This window comes from Chiloscyllium punctatum, chromosome 45 (assembly GCF_047496795.1).
Source record: "Chiloscyllium punctatum isolate Juve2018m chromosome 45, sChiPun1.3, whole genome shotgun sequence".
In the NCBI taxonomy this organism is placed as follows: domain Eukaryota; kingdom Metazoa; phylum Chordata; class Chondrichthyes; order Orectolobiformes; family Hemiscylliidae; genus Chiloscyllium; species Chiloscyllium punctatum.
Window position 1 is genome coordinate 50,776,105 of NC_092783.1, and position 15,954 is coordinate 50,792,058.

The 15,954-nt window shown below is 40.5% G+C and overlaps 1 protein-coding gene across 3 annotated transcripts in view; it reads left to right on the forward strand.

The window, feature by feature from the left end:
* LOC140467401 (fibroblast growth factor receptor substrate 2-like) overlaps positions 1-15,954 on the forward strand; it is a 76,061-nt gene that overhangs the window by 31,064 nt on the left and 29,043 nt on the right. Inside the window, exon 2 of one of the 3 annotated variants that reach the window (XM_072563745.1) lies at positions 3,597-3,731. The exons of the other annotated variants lie outside the window; for them this stretch is intronic. The gene's annotated coding sequence lies outside the window, so the exon portion shown is untranslated. The remainder of the gene's footprint in view (positions 1-3,596; positions 3,732-15,954) is intronic. 3 annotated transcript variants of the gene reach the window in all.

Genomic DNA, 15,954 nt, shown 5'->3' on the forward strand with positions numbered 1-15,954 from the left:
GTCAGGCTCACCGGTCTATAGTTCCCTGGCTTTTCCTTACCACCTTTCTTAAATAGTGGCGCCTCATTTGGAATATTGCATACAGTTCTGGTTGCCGCACTGGCTGGAGGATCTGGAGGCTTTGGAGAGGGTCGAGAAAAGGTTTGCCAGGAAGTTGCCTGGTTTGGAGAGTATTTACTTTGAGAAGAGATTGGGCAAACATGGTTTGTTTTCACTTGAGCATTGGAGACTGAGGGGCAATCTGATAGAAGTTCTCAAAATCGAGAGGCATGGATAAATGGTGATTTTTTTTTTTCTAGCATAGAAATGTCAATTACTGGTGGACGTGGGTTTAATGTGAAAGGGAAAAAGTTTTTAAAGATGTGAGAGGGTAGTTTTTTAACACAGAGGGTGGTAAGTGCCTGGAATGTGCTGCCAGGGGAGTAGTAGAAGCAGATCAGTAGTAACGTTTAAGAGGCTACTTGACAGCTACATGAATAGACAGGAACTAGAGCGATCTGGACTGCATAGAGGCAAATGATTTTTGGTTTCAAAAGGTGTCATATGTCTGCTTCGGTTTGATGGGCTATTCCTGTGCAGTACTGTTCTTTGTTCTTTGACATGGGGATATGATGGAAATACCGAATTCTGTTGTAGCTTAATCATCTCGTTGAATGATGGGATAGATTTGAGGAACTAAATAGACTATTAATGTATTGATTCTCAGATAGTTTTGTCCATGCATGACTTGTGAAGTGTAGAAGATATGGTGGACTATGTATCAGTCCTACTCCATTTGCTATTGCTTGCCACAAAACAGTCAGAATTAATGAGAGGAATGGTGTTGGTTTTGATGAGACATTGATGAGGTGATGTCTAGTTCCAAACTGGGGAACTTCAACTCATGTTGAGCTCCACATTAATTTGATTCATTTTTGCTTTCAGCTCTGCATGTACTGAAAATCTAGTCTTGTTACTGTACAACAGACAACTATGCAAATCTTTCTTTTAAAGCTACATTGTTGTTGCACCTCTTGTGAGGACTCATGCCACACTTGCAGTAACTGACTTGTCATAATTTCCTTTTGAAACACAGTACTGTTTTTATTACCTTCGCTGTGCCATGGCTTGTCGGTGACTTTTATTTTCAATCAATGGGAGGACCATTGTAGAACACCAATGGCCTGTGGGTGACACTTTGAGAATGTTCTTGGATTTAAAGCACTTTAATTTCATTAAGTTTTAAAGTTCTTGCATGCATTTTAATTAGTGTTGGATGCTCGTCTCTGCTAGCATGCTTGCCTGTGGTGCTTGTGCTTAAGAATAATTTAATAACAATGTTTTGCTGGAATAACGGACGTTATCTAGCTGGCAGTATGTTGGATCCAAGTTTTCACTCATCAGCTCAGTATTGGCAATTCCCTGCTGTATAATTAAAACAGGAGAATCGTCTTTATAGCTGTATTCTTCTAAAGTTAAAACATCTTCAAGTTAGTGTGCTATGGGCTTGATTCTCAAGCTGAATGCTCTTTAGGGAATGCAGAACCAACAAGGAGTGCATGGAAGATTTTTAGTTTCCAGACATTTTGAATTTGATCAGTTTGGCCAAAAGGCTGAGGAGTGGCAGATGGAGTTTAATTTAGATAAATGTGAGGTGCTGTATTTTGGGAAAGCAAATCTTAGCAGGACTTATACACTTAATGGTAAGGTCCTGGGGAATGTTGCTGAACAAAGACACCTTGGAGTACAGGTTCATAATTCCTTGAAAGTGGAGTCGCAGGTCGATAGGATAGTGAAGGTTTGCCTTCCTTTATTGGTCAGAGTATTGAGTACAGGAGTTTGGGAGGTCATGCTGTGGCTGTACAGGATATTGGTTTGGCCACTGTTGGAATATTGCGTGCAATTCTGGTCTCCTTCCTATCAGAAAGATGTTGTGAAACTTGAAAGGGTTCAGAAAAGATTTACAAGGATGTTGCCAGTGTTGGACAAAGTTTAAAAAATCTCACAACACCAGATTATTGTCCAACAGGTTTAATTGGAAGCTGCAGTCCAACACTGGCATCTCCAAATCAAGGCCAGGGTTGGAGGATTTGAACTATAGGGAGAGGTTGAATAGGCTAGGGCTGTTTCCCCTGGAGCGTCGGAGGCTGAGGGGTGACCTTACACCTTACAGAAGTTTATAAAATCATGAGAGGCATGGATAGGATAAATAGACAAAGTCTCCCCCCCCCCCCCCCCCCCCCCCCCCCTCCCCCAAGAAAGAGTCCAGAAGTAGAGGGTGTAGGTTTAGGATGAGAGGGGAAAGATAGAAAAGAGATCTAAGGGGCAACTTTTTCACACAGAGGATGTTAAGTGTATGGAATGAGCTGCCAGAGGAAATGGTGGGTGCTGGCACAATTGCAAATTTTAAAAGGCATTTGGATGGATATATGAATAGGAAGGGTTTCAAGGGATATGTGGCAGGTGGGACTAGACTGGGTTGGGCTATCCGGTCAGCATGGACGAGTTGGACCGGAGGGTCTGTTTCCGTGCTGTACATCACTATGACTCTATGACTGAGAGGAGAAAATCCTATGAGTGCCACTTTCTACTGATGCATTCAATTGGAAAATCGACCATCAGATATTTTGTTTCACTTCGCTGCTGCCTCTATTAAACTTCTTCATAGAGGATGTTGTTTTGAAGTGAACAGATTCTGACCTCGCCCAATGTAGTCGATCATAAGGTCATGAAGGCAGTATGGAAGGGACCAGTGTCTCCATGTTGTAGTAGATTTTCTATCTTAACTGTGGACAAAAGTTAACATCAATTTTTGAAGCGAGGACTGAATGTTGGAAGGTAGGAATGCAGTGAAATTATAACTGGTACTCATGCTTTTGGAACCCAAGAGTAGAATTTCAAACTACCGTTAGCTTCAGTTCAAACCTAATTGTCGAAATGGAAAATGAAGATGGTCATTTCCTTTAAAATGTGATAATGAGATGACAGGGTAAAGCTTGGTGCATAATCTATTCTCTTTCTTTGATTGGAGCTGCTATTGATGTCAATTTGAAAGTAATTTTATGGGGCACCTGACTAAGTCTACACTCGGAAATGGAAACTTAATCGAGGTATTGTGCAGTTAATCTATTTACTACACATTTGGTAAAATAATAGGCACTGGGGAAATAGCCTGCATTTTAAAATGTATATCCTTGTGAACAGAAACATAGAAGCGTGGAAGATAGCAGCAGGCATAGGTCATTTGAACCTGCTCCCTCATTGATTATGATTGTGGCTGATAATCAAACTTCTTTTCCTCCCAAATCATTTGATCCCTTTAGCCCCAGGTGCTATGTCCAACTCTTCCTTGAAATCATAAATGCTTTGGTCTCTGTGTTTTCTATCATAGGAAATTCTAAGGGCTTGCCACTTTCCTCGATGAAAAAATTTCCCTTGTCTCAGTCCTGTATCCTTCATCTGTGACCCATTGTTCTGAACTCCCCTGCCATTGGGAACATCCTTCCTGCATCCATCCTGCCATGTTCTGTGAGAATTTTATAGGTTTCTGTGAGATCCTCCCTCTGTTTTCCGAACTCTAGCGAATACAAACCTAACCGATTTCAATCTCTCCTTAGATGTCTGTCCCGTCGTCCCAGGAATCAGTTTGGTAAACCTTTGCTGCACTCCCTCAAGACCAAGCACATTCATCCTAAGATAAGGAGATCAAAGCTACACGTGAGATTCCAGATGTGATCTCACCAAGATCATATGTAATTGCAGCAAGATTGCTCCTGTACTCACATCCTCTTGCTCGGAAGGCCAATGTACCATTTGTCATCTTGGTGCCAGACACAGCAGCATGCTTGCCTTCAGCAACTGGTGTATGAGGACACCTCGATCTTGCACATTCTCTTCTGTCAATTTATAGCCATTCAGATAATCTGCCTTCCTACTTTTGCTTCAAGAGTAATCTAAAATCATCTACGTCTTTTTAAATGAGCAAAAAAAAAGTGAAGGTGAAAGTGTAAAAATACAAGTGCTAATTCAAACGAAGAGAGCTGAAGTCAAGATTGCTGTTGCAGAGAACAGTTTGTTTCTGACTTGAGAGAAAATGATTCAGCCTACTGTGAAATTGTTCTGTGAATCACTTTGTTTAGGGTTATTTAATATGTACATATGACATGTAGTGTAATGTTATGAATTGGGATATGTTCCTTTTAGCTTTATTGGTGTGATTGCTAATTTCACTGTCCAAGGAATTATAATTATTTCACACATTTTGGAAATCAGTGATGATGAGCACATTTTGCAAAGTTACACCTAATATCTGGCAGCAGCTCATGCTGTTCCAGAATTCAATTTGAAGACTTCAAGAGGAGTGATGTATACTTGCAGTAAGTAGAATATCTCTGCAGTACCGGTGAGCTTCAGGTATATGGGGGTAAAAAATCTCCAAGATTAATTCTTGCCTTATTATTTTTGTGCCAGTAGGATGGGTTTGAAAATCCTTTGTTGGCAACTGCTGTAGCGCTGGAACTGGGGAGTCAGGTCATGGTGTGGAACCTTGTTGCTGAGTTTGAAATAAGAGGAAATGCTTCTCAATATAGTTTCTTGTTTACACTGTATTAGAGCTGGCAAAGGGAACTCAAATATTGCATGTGGGTGTTTCAAGAAAAATTCTAGGAAACTGATCAAGATCCAAAGGGAGAGGGGATTAACAAAGTAATTTTTGAAAACTAATGAGCAACAATTTAGGGAAAGAAACAGGGATTAAATTTTTGAAATGTTATGACAAATTTTCAGAAAGATGTTCTATGTTTAGTGTATTCTTTTGGACAGTACAGCTAAAGACTGATATTATCATTCTACATTAGTTCATTTCTTACCATTTGAAAATGGTTGGGGTATTTGTGTGGCATGTGTGCTCTATACACTTGAGACCTGGAATTATTGACCGTACTTTTTGTGTACATGTTTCATTATCGATCACAAGATAAGCAAAATAGGTTAGCATCGGAGAGAATTTAGAAATGTACTACAAATCATCATCAGCCTATGATGTAAATGGATATTGTGCTGAGAGACTTTTACTGCACAGGATTTAATTTTAGTAGACAGTTTTGATCTCACTTATTTTTTGTCTGACGCTGTTATGATATTTTTAGTTTTCTAATTCTTGTTCGGTACTTGTTTCAAGGATTTGTGATTATAGTGTAAACCTCGATAATTTTCACGTGTGTGTCTATCCATAGTGTATTGGCAATAAGTGTAAGAATTCGAACTTGCAGATCAACATTTTGTCTATTACAGTGGAAAATTTATTAATTGTCTATGTTGTGTAATTATGACCATTTCATGTACCGTCAACAACACAAAATGTTCATTGCAGAGTTAAACTGTGCATTATTGAAAATAATCTGGAAAAATGTGGCGATGTGCCAGGATTCTAAGTGATGGATCCTTAGACTAAACTATTAATTGGAAATATGACATCTGAAAAACAGTCAAATGATCCTTTAATTCACTGTTTCAACAGAACTCAAAAAGGGAAAAGACACACACATGCATTGACTCGAATAAATAGAGCAGCCTTGAAAATCCAGTAACTTAATTGATATGACACTTCAAAATCTAGGATTAATGAGGTGTGACTATATTGGGCAAACTGTTTTGAATGTGTCAATATACCACCTGCCTTTCATGACAATGTGCAATGACAGTACTAGCTATTGCCTGGAACAGATTGCGGTACCACACAGAAGACCCTTATGTAGATTAATGAGCCTGTTTTGCCTGAACCTGTGTGACTTAAAGAGTTAAAGATTACAACTGTTCTTGCAAATAAAGTAGCATTTCTCTGAGAGTATAATTAGTGTATTTCAAGCTATAAACTTGCTGTAGTAGGAGGGCAGACGGTTTGTAAGCTAATAAATCTGTGTGGGAATCACATTTAACTCTTGACCCCAGTAAGAGTATCACACAGAGTTCATGGTCGCCAGTGCAGGCTGCATCAAAGAGAATCCATGCATAATGCGAGTGCTGGGTTACCAAGGTAATCCTGGCGCTGTCAATGAAGCTTTAAGTGAGACTGCAGTTTGTGTGATAGGCGGTGTGTGGAACTTGATGTAGCTGTACGTCATTCCAAAATTTGTGCTGAGAATGGCAAAGAGTGGGTGTATTTGTCATTTATCTGGATTGAGTTACTGTGTTTACTGGAATAGAACTGTATTTCTCCATATAACCCATTAACCCAGATTGCAAAATGTCAGTTTAGCAGCAACATTGGCACATTCTTGTTAAGGAGTCACTAGATTAGATTAGATTCCCGACAGTGTGGAAACAGGCCCTTCAGCCCAACAAGACTACACCCACCCTCCGAAGAGTAACCCACCCAGACCCATTTCCCTCTGACTAATGCACATAACACTGGGCAATTTAGCATGGCCAATCTACCTGACCATGCAGGACTGTGGGAGGAAACTGGAGCACCCGGAGGCAACCCACTGGGAGAATGTGCAAACTCCACACAGACAGTCGCCAAGGCTGGAATCGAACCAGTGTCCCTGGTGCTGTGAGGCAGCAATGCTGACCACTGAGCCACCATACCGCTCCACTGTAGTGATTGTGTCCTTTTCTTCATGAACAGTATGCACATCATAATGAAGGCTGTCGATAAATTGTCTTTGAAACGTGTAGCTCTTTGTATTGGAATCTTAAACCCATAACCTTCAAAGCGCCAGGCTTATTACACTGCTGGGAGTTATATAGGTGGATCTCTTGGCCTGGCTACTGTTGTAGCTATCAAACTTGCAATAGTTGCAGAAACAATGATGGTATTACTGAGCAAATGGTAGCTACAAGAGGCTGTTCTCTGGTTTAGAAACAGCTTGCATTTCTATATTCTTTTAATGCAAATGTTCCAATATGTTTGAGATGGAGTTATGTGAGAGAAATATGGCAAGGCATGAAGGAAAAGTTTGGGAAGTGTGACCAAATGCTTGATTTGAAAAGGTGAGTTTTGAAGTAGTGGCAGATAAAGGTGAAGTGAGAAAATTGAAGAGGCTTTAAGGAGAGTGTACTAGACAATGGAACTAATCTAGGAGAAAGTGAGGACTGCAGATGCTGGAGATCAGAGCTGAAAAATGTGTTGCTGGAAAAGTGCAGCAAGTCAGGTAGCATCAAAGGAGCAGGAGAATCGATATTTTGGGCATAAGAAGAAGGGCTTATGCCCGAAACATTGATTCTCCTGCTCCTTTGATGCTGCCTGACCTGCTGCGCTTTTCCAGCAACACATTTTTCAGCAATGGAACTAATCTAGCTGAAGACTGCAACCAATAAAACGGGAATGGAATTTTGGGTGTGTGGAGGCAGGCAGGAGAAGATAAATTTAACAGAAGAAATATATGGGAGATGGAAGGGCTGAACAGACTGCTTAGTCCATCAAAACATGAGATGGCATGAGACAGTATAGACAAGGTTCCAATGTTAAAACGTAACGCATTGAGAGAGAGAAGCTAATGTAGGTCAGTTAGGATGGGGCTGAAGGTTGCGTTTGGTGTTATGCAGGCTGTAGAAATTTGAACAGTTTGGAGTTTGTGGAATGAAGAGGTTAGTCAAGTGAACATTTGTATAGTTAAGTAGAGGTTTGAACAGCAGATGCGATGGATGGAGATAATCATGTGAAAATGGAAATATATGGTTTTGGCAATGAATAGGATTTTAGAGGCAGTGCTGAGCTTGGGATCAAGCAATGTGCCAATATGTACATAAATCTGAAATATAGAATTACATGAAAGGGACCAAAATAATTCCTGTTCAGATGCGAGCACTGAAGTTGCTCTGGCTTGCACAAATCTGCTTTAATTGTATATTTTTATCTAACCCTAATGAGCATGTATGCTCTGTTCTTTCATTTATTGTGTGTTTCTTTAGAGATGGCAGCAAGGAATTGCCAATCAGCAATTTTAAAACATAGATTTAGCAGTATAACTTGCACTTAATATCATTTACATCTTCCAAGTTGAAAAAAAATTGTGGTAGAGATGAGTATGATTGGTTGGTTGCTTAAAATGATAATTGGAAGAGTTTTTAATGTTAAAAGTAACTTTTCTGCAGTAAACTGCAGTCTATGCTTTTCTTCTTCGGAGGCCTTCAACATTCATGGTGGTGTGAAGCTGGGCTAACCCCCACCCTGTTCGGCAACTTCTTTGCAGTCATGCTGAAGCACGCCTTTGGAACATTTAACTGATGGTGTCCACCTCCACACCAGATCGGGCTGGAGGCTGTTCAGTCTGTCCCGGCTGAGGGCAAAAACCAAGGTTTGTGAAGTACTAGTCAGGAACATGTTGTTCGCAGACGATGCGGCACCGGCAACTGCAACACCTCATGGACAGCTTCACAGTAGGTTCAGCTTGACCATCAGCCTGAAAAAGACCAATGTGAGAAGACTCTCCCCACCTTCCCCCCGCGCACCCCCCAAAAAAAAGAACAACTATGGGCTGGAGGTAGTTCATGAGTTTACATACCTTGGCTCCGGCATCACGGACAGTGCCTCCCTAGACTCTGAGATCAACAGATGGATCGGATGAGCAACACCTCCATATTAGTCAGGCTGACAGTGAGAGAGCCTGGGAGAACAGAACGCTGGAGGAGAAAGTGAGGACTGCAGATGCTAGAGATCAGAGCTGAAAATGTGTTGCTGGAAAAGCGCAGCAGGTCAGGCAGCATCCAAGGAGCAGGAGAATCGACGTTTCGGGCATAAGCCATTCCTGAAGAAGGGCTTATGCCCAAAACGTCAATTCTCCTGCTCCTTGGATGCTGCCTGACCTGCTGCGCTTTTCCAGCAACACATTTTCAGAACAGAACGCTGACAAGGCACACTAAGGTTGCAGTCTACAGGCCCTGTGTCCTCTGCACAATGCTTTACGACAGCAATACCTGGAGCCTCCACTCCAGACAAGCGGCATCTCAGCGTCTTCCACCTTCACAACCTGTGACACATCCTGGACATCAAGTGGACTGACTGAGTTACCAACAATGAGGTCTCATGGTCCCCCGAGACTAACAGATGCCACCATGCTATTCAAGTAGGTCTTTAAACATTGAAATCTCTTGTAATACTATTTGAGAAATTATCTTTTGGCTCTATGCTGCATTTCTCTCCCATGCATTTTGTGCTTTTTTGAAAGGTTTCTCATGAGTTTGTAGAGTTCAGTGTACAGAACCTGAGAGCGTTTTGTCTTTGAGAAAATATTGGAGATTCTGGAAATTGTAAGCGGATTTTGAAGGATGTTTACTTTATAAATATTGCATTTTATAAGCTGGTCAATTGTACAGCTGTCATGTTTTAACCCTTAGAGTTACTGTGTGGGTGGGGGTGAAGCATCTAGTCTGAACTCCACCCATATGTAGAAAAACCACAATGGCACAATAAATGCTGACTGTTCAGGCACTAATGTGCTTATTTATGCTGTGTAAGAGAGCTTTGAACAATACCACTTATTGTTGCCACAACAACAAAAATCTTTCATTTACCTGCGTTTCTGATGCCGATATTATTCAACAGGGCTCTACTCACCACAAATTCAGGAAATTAACCAGCTACATTGATTTTCAGGCAGACATGTTGTATACTTACAGTCCAAAACCTTGTTATGGGACTTGGTATCTTAGTGACATCTAGTGGTGTGCCAAGGATGATAACTGTAGCTACAGTACTTAATAATGAATAGGTTATGTAATAATTTCCCAAAGATATTGCGCCAAGCATTGTGGATTGCTATGATGTTTTTGTTTCCACTGTTAAAATTATTGTTGCTACTGAAATGTGATAGTTTTAAAAAAAAGAATAATGTTGATAATTAAAACAAACCTGTAGAGCAAATGCTAATTATTAAGTGAAGTTTTATTTCAGTTCAATAAAAATATTAAATTCCATTGGGAATTAAAATGAAAGCACTTTTAAATTCTGCATGATGTGCATTCCTTTTGCTTTAGGTAAAAGGTAAAGTTACCACAGTCCTATATGGTAGCACTTAAGGACTATAAGGCAGCACTTTCATTAGATAGAGAGAGAGAGAGAGAGAGAGAGAGAGATGACTAGTGGTGGTTTAACCTGAGGCTTGTCATGCCCTGGGTGGAGGGAGAATCTTCCATGGTGACCTCAGTTGGTGCAAGAATCGAAATTCTGCTTTTGGTGTTACTCTGCATTGTGAGCCACCTGAGCAAACCAACCAATTTTTTAATGCCATTTATTCTGTGAAGGTTGGAATAAATTAAAATGTAAATTTAAAACCTTGTGTTTAAAAACCATCATTGTTTACTATGAATTGAAATGGTATTGCCATAGATGCGGAAACAATAGATCGATAATTTAGTTATTGGTGAAGGAGAATACTACCGGACAAATTAAATTCTTCTTGGCACATAGAATCATAAAATCCCTAAAATGTGAAAACAGGCCTTTCAGCCCAGCAAGTCCACACCGTCCCTCTGAAGAGTAACCCACCCAGACCCATTCCCCTACCCTATCACCCTATATTTAGCCCTGACTACTGCACCTAACCCACATATCCCTGAACACTATGGAAAATTTTAGCGTGCCCCATTCACCTAACCTGCATGTCTTTGGATTGTGGGAAGAAACTGGAGCACCCAGCAGAAATCTATATAGATACAGGGAGAGTGTGCAAACCTAACACAGACAGTTGCCCAAGGTTGGAATCAAACATGGATCCCTGCATGCTAAGACTTAAATGAATTTAGGACACTGTACCCAAGACAGTTATTTGCAGCCAGATCTCCAGTTGTCTAGCCCTAAAGCTTGAACTTTCTCCTTTTAACCTCTCCACCTTTCTTCTATTTTAATTCTAAATGCTCCTTGACCATGTTTTCAGTGCTTCCTTCTTAGACTCAGAATCTAAGATGCATGTTGGGAAGCTTAATGGAATGGTGGCTCAGTGGTTAGCGCTACAGCCTCAGCGCCAGGGACCTGGGTTCAATTCTAGTCTTGGGTGACTACCTGTCTGTCTGTGGGGTTTGCATTTTCTCCTCATGTATGCGTTGGTTTCCTCCTGGATGCTCTGGTTTCCTCCCACAGTCCAAAGATGTGCAGGTTAAGTGGATTGACCATGCTAATTGCTCATAGCATTCAGGGGTGTGTAGGTTAGGTGCATTAGTCAGAGGAAATGTAATCTGGTATGGTAGGGGAATGGGTCTGGGTGGGATACTCTTCGGAGGGTCAGTGTGGACTTTTTGGGCCAAGTGGCCTGTTTTCACACTTCTGGGATTCTATTCTATGGTTGAATTGTATGTAACTTCATTCTCATAGTCATTTTGTGTAAATTCTTCCATGAATTCTGAAAATAGACTCTCTATTACATTTCCATAGTAAAATCACAGTTTTGCTGTTATCATGTAATGTGAGGCAAATTCTGTCACAGACATTGAAACATGCATACCATTCAAGTTTTGAGTTTTGTGTTTTGAAGTTTAGTTGAAACGTTTGAGCGCAGCTTTACATGATGCGTAGGTAAGATTTTAAAAAATCTACTATTTGTAATATACTTTATTATGGTGCCATATTTTGTTGTACGTTGGGCACACAGGACACTTTTATAATTTGTAGTTGACACAACTTGAAATGTCACAGGGAGGAAGACTATGTGCTTTAACAAACTGTAGGCTGTTGGGATCAGTGAATTCTCAGATTTTTCTTTTTAATGTCACGCTGGCTAGACCAACAAGCATTGCCCATTACTAATTACACTTGAAAAGATGATGGTGAGTTACCACCTTGAACTGTTGCATTGGGGGGAGATGGGTGGTAATGGATGGACCACTACCCTGAGGAACTCCTGCAGTGATGTTGTGAAATGTTTGATCTCCAATAACCAGAATCATCACCTTTCTGTGGCTAAATAGGACTTCTCCAATCAGTGGAGAGTTTCCCCTTCTCCATCCTTTGATTCCAGTCTTGCTCAGGTTCTTGATGCCGCGTTCAGTCAAATGTTGCCTTAGATTAGTTTAGATTCCCTACAGTATGAATACAGGCCATTCAGCCCAACAAGTCCACACCGACCCTTCAAAGAATAACCCACCTAAACCCATTCCCATTACTCTATATTTACCCTTGACTAATGCACCTAAAACTCCCTTAAACATTTTTCATCTCTCGTCTTAGACCTATGCTCCCTGATATTTGACATTTCCACCCAGGGAAAAAGGCTCCGACTATCCACTCTATCTGTGCCCTATCTGCTTTCTTGTTTTCTGGGTATGTTTAATACAGTTGTATTTACAGTAACCATTTATATTAAATGATCTGCAACTCGAAGACTGACAATTCTTTTACAATGTTCAGTCTTCTGCATTTTATCTGCCTTCTTTTATGTTCCCAATTAAGTTGCCTCTGAGCTGAATTGAAACTTTAAACTTTTATTAGTACAGGTACATAATCCTTTATCCAAAACCCTCAGGACTAGCTGGATTTCGGAATATGTGACAGTTTGGTGAAATTTTAAAATATCTTAGCGAACAGCAAGAGTATTACGGGCCCTGAGACAGAGTTGATGCCTGTCAGTGCTGGACCACACCCCCCACGCTGCATCTGAGTGATGTGTCTCAAGTGGGTGTGGAGTTGGGTTAACTATTTGCATGCCAAACAATCTTGTTAATTAGAAAAAAACTTCACAAAAAAGTCTTTGGATTTCAGATTTTTGATAAAGGATTGTCTACCTCTACTAGTTTTAGACTGCAGAGGCATTGTTACTCAGGCATGCCATGTCCACCCACAAACTTTCAGTAGGAGTCTCCATTCACCCCTAACAGCTTTGAGTAATCAAAGCATGCAGGTTATAAGGTGTCAGGTGCAATTCCTCCTTCCATGGTTTCAGCTGGAATAATGGCCGTAATTATTTCAAAACACACTGTTGAAGCTAACTATACCATTTCCACTGCTGTCCCACGTGAAATCATGGAAGAATTATACTTGACATCTTATGATTTGCATGCTTCAACTATTCTCATTGTATTTTTTTTTTGGGGTGGATGGGAGTGGGGATACAGGTTTTCCTTTCGTAATGGCAAATTGATTCGGCAAGGCAACAGGCAATCGCAATGGATAAAGGAACATTTTTCTGTTCTAGTTGTTCACTTATTAATACCACACAAGCACAACAGAGTTGATGTGCTTGAAGAATGTGCCTTCAGCTCTCAGTTCTGTGCTATATTGCACCAATGTGAATTTTTCTGCCATCTGTACTGGCCTCTGAATAAAATTGACATTTTAATGCAGAATAGTATCAAAATTTATCCTGTCGAGCTGGAATAAAACTATTTGGAATAAAGCTGAGATCTCTATTACAGTTAGTACAAGAGAACCCTAAAGTGGCTTCTGTCTGGATTGGATAAGACTCTGATCCCAGAAGTGAGTGGTTAGTGTGTTAGTCCATGCCACCTTTTCTTTTCTTTTAGAAGCAATCAGTGATTGAACTGATTTTAGCAACAACCTGTCATCTATGAAAGATGATCGATCTGCAGCAAACACGTGTTTCAGATGGTGTGTCTTCAGATGAGATGTCAAAGTCACTTCTGGTGGCTGAAAGTTTCAGCAGAAGTGACTTTGACATCTCATCTGAAGACACACCAGATGTCCTGCTGCAAGTGCCATACGTGAACTTGCCAAATGTGGGTTGTTGTTTTTGGTAATGGCATCTGTTGTTGAGCCACCATACGTGCAGGTTACTGTGGTTATGAATACCAGTCAGCAAAAATAAATTGCTATCATGTTTCCAAGCATCCTTGTGTTACGATCTGGGCTGATGTTATTACTGGACCAATTGGATACCAAACTGAAATCTGACTTGATAATGTTTTGTTTTCTTTTTCTGAAACACATGCATGAAATGCTGCAGATGGTTTTAATAATAAAGTAGATGCTTATTGTGCCAAACGAAATGAAGATAAGCTAGAACAAACCAAGCTAGTTATATATAACATAATTTGGAGGATTTTGAAGCATCATGAAAGTACAATCCCATCCATCCCAACATCACATTACAGTACCTTTTACTAAGGCATCTATAGGTCTTATTTAACTGTTTCTCACTTCCAAGTCTTCAGAGTTTGACCTTATATCTCTAGCAAATTTGATTCTTCTAATCAAAAACAAGCTCATGCTCTTCAATATCGACTCTGCCTACTCATAAAATTCTTCCAATGCAAATAAATTCCCCTCACCACCTAGGGATGTTCTCTTCCTCTCCCATCTCCCCACACTACCTTTATCCATGTAAGTACTGCTATTTTCAGTTCTGGCACAGGGTCACTGGATTCTAAATGTTAAGTGTGCTTTTCTGTCTACGGATGCTGCCACACCCCCAGTGTTTCTTCAGCACTTTGCTTCAGATTTTCAGCATCCACAGTTCTTTTGTTTTCATTATAAACCAATAGTTTTGTAAGCATCAACTTGATGTTATTCTTGTATTTCAGGTCGCATTTACTACTCCATTGCAGCTCAGTGTCTCTACAGAGTCTACCTTGGATCTCTGCACCCTTTTATGTTTATTTAATTGACTACATTTAGAAGATAGGCTTTGATATTCAGCAGTTTCATCCACTTTGTTTTAAAAATTTTGGGCTTTCGGTAGTAATAATTGCTTATCACAAAAGATTCCCACATGCTGCTTTCTTTGGTTAGAAGTAAGTTCTGAAACACAAGCCAACAATGAAACCTGATTTCCACAATGTTACTACTTCTGTAGAGTTGATCCTGAAATAATAATGCATATTGCACTATAATATTAAAGCACAGTACTTTTAAGGTAGCTGGTCCCAGTTTTCAACTGAGAGTCTGGATGTGGTGTCAGAAAGCAGTTGCATTTTGTGGAGACGGGCAAGATCAAAGCTGAACCTGACCCTGTGTTGATGCAGTGCTTGCAAACTCCTATTTAGAGAACTTAACTGGCTTGAGATTGCAAATGCAAGCACTGGATGGTTTACCCTATTCCTTCTCTAAAGTGGGAATGGAAACTAATTGTACTGCCCTAAATAATACTTTTTAAGATTAATTGATATGGTGCGGCCGATCTGGCCAGAATGGCTCAGTACTTCCCATTGCAGTGTAGATGCACATTGTTAAAAATCACACAACACCAGGTTATAGTCCAGCAGGTTTAATTGGAAGCACTAGCATTTGGAGTGCCGCTCCTTCATCAGGTGGTTAAAGATAGGTGCTCTGAAAGCTAGTGCTTCCAATTAAACCTGTTGGACTATAACCTGGTGTTGTGTGATTTTTAACTTTGTACACCCCAGTCCAACACTGGCATCTCCGAATCATAGATGCACATTGAACTTTTGTTTTGGAAGCGAAAAGTGATTGTTAAGTATTGAATGAAATTTACTACTGTGCCAGGCAAGTATTAGCCCATAAACTAAACTGTAGGAACAGTTAGCCCATTGAGTCTAGTTCCACTGTTCGATCATAGCTGATCCTGTTGTCTTCCTGCAATTTTTGATCCCTTTACTAATCAAGAACCTAGCTATCTCTGTCTTATACATACACTCAATGACTTGGCCTCCACAGCCTTCTGTGACAATGAGATCCACAGATTTACCAATCTCTGGCTGAAGAAATTCCTCCATGTCTCAGGTCTGAAGGGTTGGCCCTCACTTGGAGACTGTGCCCTTGTGTCCTCATCTCTCCTATTAGTGGAAATACTTGCTTCACTCTATCCAGACCTCACGGTTATTCTGTAAGTTTCAATGTGATCCCCTGTCATTCTTCTAAACTCCATTGAGTACCAACCCATTGTCCTCAATTGCTCCTCACATGACAAGCCATTCATCCCTGGGATTGTTCTTGTAAGCCTCCTCTGAATGCCCTCCAAGGCCAGTATGGTCCTTACTTAGATATAGGGCCCAAAACTGCTCTCAATATTCTAAATGTTGTCTGACCAGAGTCTTATTCAGCTTTAGTGATTTTGTATTCTAGCC